The sequence below is a fragment of the Opisthocomus hoazin genome, chromosome 2, assembly GCF_030867145.1.
Source record: "Opisthocomus hoazin isolate bOpiHoa1 chromosome 2, bOpiHoa1.hap1, whole genome shotgun sequence".
Lineage (NCBI taxonomy): Eukaryota > Metazoa > Chordata > Aves > Opisthocomiformes > Opisthocomidae > Opisthocomus > Opisthocomus hoazin.
This window is the reverse complement of record NC_134415.1, coordinates 127,823,572-127,829,571: the sequence shown is the minus strand read 5'-3', so window position 1 is coordinate 127,829,571 and position 6,000 is coordinate 127,823,572.

Genomic DNA, 6,000 nt, shown 5'->3' with positions numbered 1-6,000 from the left:
ATACTTGAAGCACAAAGATGATCAAACGTAAGACCATTTACAGTTAATCATTTTGACATTGCTTGATTTTTCCTATGAGCCACAAAATAGAAGAATCGAATGACATTGTATCACAAGAGCCTAAACCTTAGGTGCAAACCAACTTAGCTCCTTCACTTTAAAGAGTCAAGCCACTTTCCCTCAGCAGGTGCTTTGGCCTTACGTATCTTTGTTACAGTTCGAATCAGCTTTACTGGAGGGAAAATTATAAGTTTGATGTCAACACAATCTAGCAAAGAACTTACCATGCAACAAAATCTATTTATAACTGTCTGTATTATTTCTTATAAATTGCACAACGAAGTTAGAAACTTTTTTTCATATCAGAAACTTTTTCATTATTTAGAATGTATTTCTCTTTTTTGCAAATAAAAGGCAAAAAATTTATTTAAACTGCAAAGTAAATTCCTGATATTTTGGTTGTAATTATTACTATTATTATTATAACATTGAAATAGCACTTACAGACCACTGGTGAGACCAGTACTCCAAAGTGTTAAACATACAAATGAAAGTCATCTCACCTAATGACTTCCATCTAGAAGTGTATTACCTAGTCCTTCTTTTTTTCACCTGCTAGACTCTGCCAAATAACTTGTCATCTCTCTTAAGATGGAAGAAGTCAGTCTGTAGATGTGCTCTTGCAAAAAATGGGAGCCTGAGAGCAGCTTAGATGAGTCATCTCACCTTTAGGAGTCTGACTGTAGATGAAATGAGTCCCACAATCACCTCACTATCTCAGAAAATGTAATCTAAAACATATTAAACAGGGATAATGGAGTTAAATGCTGGCACACTGTTGCACAGAGATACATTTGTAAATAGCACTTTAAGTGCTCATGACCCATTTTGACTTAAAAAGATATTTGTGGTCTTGTTCTCGATTACTCCAAAAAGATCTCATCCTTCCCAATGATCAGGCCAGAACCTGTATAGCAAAACTATTCTGCTTCTCTTCCAGTATCTGAACTTCAGACACAATATTAAACTTCTGAGTTAGTGTGTGGTGAGGTAAGAAAAATAAGATAGCAAATCACAAATAGTCCAGTTGACCTGTGAGCGTACTTGCCTACCTGAGAATATCTAACATGAAACCCATTGCTCCCCCAAAATTTCTCTTCATGAAACCATTTATTGAACATTTTTTTAACTCAGTAATAGTTTGGAATTTGAATGAATAATGGTTAAAGCTGCTTTTGCAATTTTCATACAGCTCTCGGTATAATCAATAACCTATACACAAAGGTGTCATGATTCTTTTTTGTCAATTTGTATTTGCACATTTCAGTTCCTTCTGCTCACTAAATGAGCGTTCATTCATTACTGCTGTACGTGCTCACTTCCTTCGTAACAGTGTAAGACATTATTCTGGCCTCATGGTGCTTGAAAGATGAGTCAAATTAATATGTTTCCAGGATTCATGGGGAACTGATTAGTTGTAAGGTAACACACTGCCATTGTGATTAAGAATCCTTAGGGGATGCTGGACATCATTGGCCATGAGGAAAAAATCAAAGCTACTTTTAGTATCTACAGATGGGGCCACCTTCTGCTTTCAGCAATTGGCCTAAATCGGGATTATCTCCATTGATTTCCATGGTGTTCATCAAGATTTATACCAGATGAAAAGGTATAGACTTTGCCTTTTCAGCAATGGAGAGGAGATTATGACCCTATGAAATTTCACTGGATCAGATCTATTCCGAAAGAGAAGTTCAACCAGCAGCTCCCAGATATCAATGCCGTAACTATGGTACTTTAATTAATTTTACCGTAGTTATCCCTTCCAGTGTTTGATGCCGAATACTCCTCCTGAATCTCTCTATGGATAGCAAGCAGTGGTGATTTCTGGCTCTTTGCATCAGCTGAAGAAGCTTTGCCAACTGACTCTTCTAGTCATCTATTCAGCCCCTGAAGACTAAAAGGGTCTGGAAAAATTAAAAATACCTCCTTCCATTTTCACTGCTTGTGGGCTGCAGAGTGCTCACTGAGGTTACGATAGTAAATAAAGCAAGTGTGAATGGTGCATAGTGGTAACCTGTATTGCTTAATTCTTTGGATGGCACAATTCTGGACCGTGCCAGCCAGCATTGTTTCAGAAAATATTCAGGAAAGGCTTTTCTAACAAGCAGCATGAAGACACCCATCACTTTGAAGGAAACAGGTTGAGCTGTAGGAATGTGGTCTGTGACATACCTCTTGCCTGCAGAGCCAGAGAAGGCTCCTTGCCCCCTTTCGTTTCGTCATTTAAACACAACCTGAGTTACTTCTGAAGATGACTGGTGTGTTAACTGATGGCAAGGCGCCAGGGATCTGAGGTAAAATTGCAGCAGCTCTCTTTGACCATGCAACGCAGGTGTTGCATGGGTATGTTGTTGGAGATAGTCCTTGCCATGCAAACCTGTCATGCTAAGCAGAGTGGGTGATGATCAAATGGTCATATCGTTATCGAACATCAGGTCAGTGAAGGGGGGAAGGACTGGACTCTTGGTCTGCTTTGCATAAGGACTTATTAATCACTCTGGATAGCAGAGAAATTTTGCTGCCATATGAAAAAAAAAAAGAATTATTGTAATTATTACTGTTGAGGTTTTCATTACCACCAGTATTTTAATTTGTTACATATTCAGAAGAGACAGGTAATGCCAATATAGATTGCTGAATGAAGCAAGGGTTAAATCTCCTAACTTCTAACTGCAGCAAGATCAATAGCGTTAAGTTACTTGGATCCTTTCTGAAGTCTGCTCCTCTCTTTTTAGCTCACCATCCTCTCTTCATCTTTTTTCCTGTGACATTTAGGTCCTCACCCGAGAAAGGTAATGCGGTTTCTTTAAGAAAATACTTATAGTAATAAAAAAAGACTTTAACAGCAAAAACTAATAATTGCTAAGGAGCCAATTAAATTCTGAAAGCGAGATGAAACCCTTCTTATTTCCCCTGGTGATTTTATGCTTTAAACTCGCTTCCGTGTTAGAGGGGGGAAAAGGAAAAAAAAAAAACGGGAGAGAGAGAGAAAGAGAGAGAGAGAGAAAATATAATTTCAGAAGCTGACAGAACTCATTGTTCGAGAAATTTTAAATTCAAAAAAGTTAATAAAGCCCAACTATAAGATGAAGGGAATTTGCATTTCACAGATTAACAACATGTACAGCAAGAAAGGCGATCCGCCTTGCCCCAGGTGATAATTTAAGAAACCTTTGCATATTTTATTTAAAACTGGGCCCAGTTTGGCTGGGTAATAAAACAGACAGATAATGATTAGAAGGTCGGGCCTTCAGGGCACACAGCTTGGGCCCTAGCAAATACCAAACAATGATCCCACAAGCCTGGCTTGCTGAAGATTAGTCTAATTGCCTGCTGATGTTTTATTTTTTTTTCCTGAAGTTTTTTTTTTTTTCACTTCCCTCCTTCTCCTTGAAACGCTAAACAGGGTGGCAGTTTAGTATTAGCATTTTTTTTTTGCTTTTCATTTTAGGAGTATATACACCAACACACACGCGCATGCACGCATGCGATCACACACACATGCAGAGACAAATGAACTCTAGTTTAAACCAACACCTGCCCTTCTTTTCTTCAGCTGGGCTACAATGAGCAAGTAAGTTCTATTTCCACAATTTTTATTACTACCTAGATCAATTTTTTAACTAGTAAACAAATAGATGAACATTTCTTATGTTAAAACTCCAGCACCCATTTTTTATGGAAGAAATTTTTTTATACAGTTGAATGCTTCTAAATTTCACAGAGATTAATTAATACGCTATACATAAATCTAAGTATCATGTGACATGCATCTTCCCTTGTTATATGTATAAAACACAACACAGCTGATAATTTTGAACACTTACATGTGTGCACAAATATCCACATGTGCAAATAAGTACAGTCAAGGCTTTCAGAGAGCAATTGTTCGCTAAAGGGATCAATTTAAAAAAAGACTTGGATATACAGTAGATGCTATGATTTTGAGCTGCCTAAAATTAGATACAGTATTGCTATACATAGACAATGTTTTCAGAAGTTATTGTCACCATATTTCACAAGTACTTTAGGAATATACTCCTAAATGAACACATTTGATTGCAAATATTTATTGCCTCTGAAATTTCCATGGTCTCTGATGAAGACCTATCAAATGGTCCAAGATTCCCTTCCCCAAAATTTTCCAGCCCTACAGAAATGCAAGTGAACAAGTCACATAGTAGAGAGCAAATGAGGTGAGGGAATCATATGGTCATGAATCTGTTTCCCTTTTTATGTTCAAGCCACTTTTGCTCTTATGTTTATAAATAGTTCTACTATATTGAGAGCTCACAATGAGTTGAAAATTAGAGATGCTCATATCATTACATTCTTTATTACACACCTATTCAAGAAATGATCTTCAAAAGGAACCTAAATTTCATAAAACAGTGAATGGTCTATCTTTCTGAACTTCACTCCAGCAGGATTCATTTGGATGAGAACTCCAAGCACACATATCCCTCTTTGATTTAGGGTCAGTGGAGTCTTGTTATGGTTTAGAATCACAGAATCATAGAACAAGCTGGGTTGGAAGGGACCTTCAAAGATTATGTAGTCCAACTCCGCTGTCATGGGCAGGCACTGCTACATTAGAAGTAGAGATAGCAACAGCTCCCCAAGAAAACTGTTCCTCTGCTGACAGATTGGCCTTGACCACAGGACTGCCAAGTGGGAACAGCTTCAGTAGGCCCTGTTGACGCATTTCTTTTCTGGGCACCTCAATATGTATGCAGTGGGCTAACTGAATAAGCCATGGACTATACCTGAGTCTATAAGCCAAAAATGCCCATGAAGTAACATAGTATGGGCAATACTCCAATTAGCTGGGGTGCCTCCTACTTTTTTCCTCCAACATATCCCATGCTAACCACTATGAGACGTGTCATTTCTGCTTTTGGTTCATGTTTGTATGTGCAAGAGTTCAGATGGGTGCTCATGCACACCCATACACATGAACCTGTAAATGATTGATTGAAACCTCTCCTCAGATACAGAGTTATACTGTAACACAGAAATCTAAAGAAAATACAGCATATGGACAAGAACAAAGCCTTTTGAAGTGCATGAGTTGTACTTGTGACTGTGATGGATGACTTCTGTGCAAGTATATGTGCAGCATGCAAACACACACACACAGATGTGTGTGTGTGTGTCTATATATATATATTTACAGATAAAAATGTCTATAGCAGCGATCTGTAGCAGTTTTGCCCCCTCAGAAGCATGCGCCACTTCTAACTGAAGTTAACTCTGAATGCTCAGGACAAGTTCTAGCCTGTTGACTGGTCTCATCTATCATTGGCAGTAACTATGGCCCCAGGGTAAAAATAGCTCTTGAGTCTGTAGCGTAGTGCCCACAGCTTAATAATATTGCCCTTCAAGGCAGATGGTATTTGTTTTACTGTTTATCTGGTGGTTTTCAATTAATTACTTACCACCTTCCACCCTGTCCCCCCAAAAAAGATTGTTTCATGAGGTTCAGTGTGTTAAATAATCGACCATCAATATTACATGGATAAGGAGATAAATGAGCATGGTGCTTGAGAAGGCATTTCATGTTTGGGAAGGTAACCTACCATTCCTTTGCAGAGAAGCGTCTGCTTGGAGGAATGAGTGGGAAGACATGTGATATGATGGGGATGGACATCTGGTATGGATGGCATCCCCGCATACATGGAGAATTGCCATCCACCATCAATTTGGAGGGCAACCTAGCGCAATGAGTTCTTGTGATGTGACATGTTTTAAAGCGAACAGGTTGCTTTAAAATCTGAAAGATAAGTACCACATACACAGGCACATTCTTTGGCAGATACACCTTGTGCAGTGCACATATATTTTGCGTTGTGCCTATAAATAATATATACACATGCCTCCTGACTGCTTTCTTTGCCCCTCTTCTCCTCCAATGCTAATAGCTGACTAAGCTCAGTG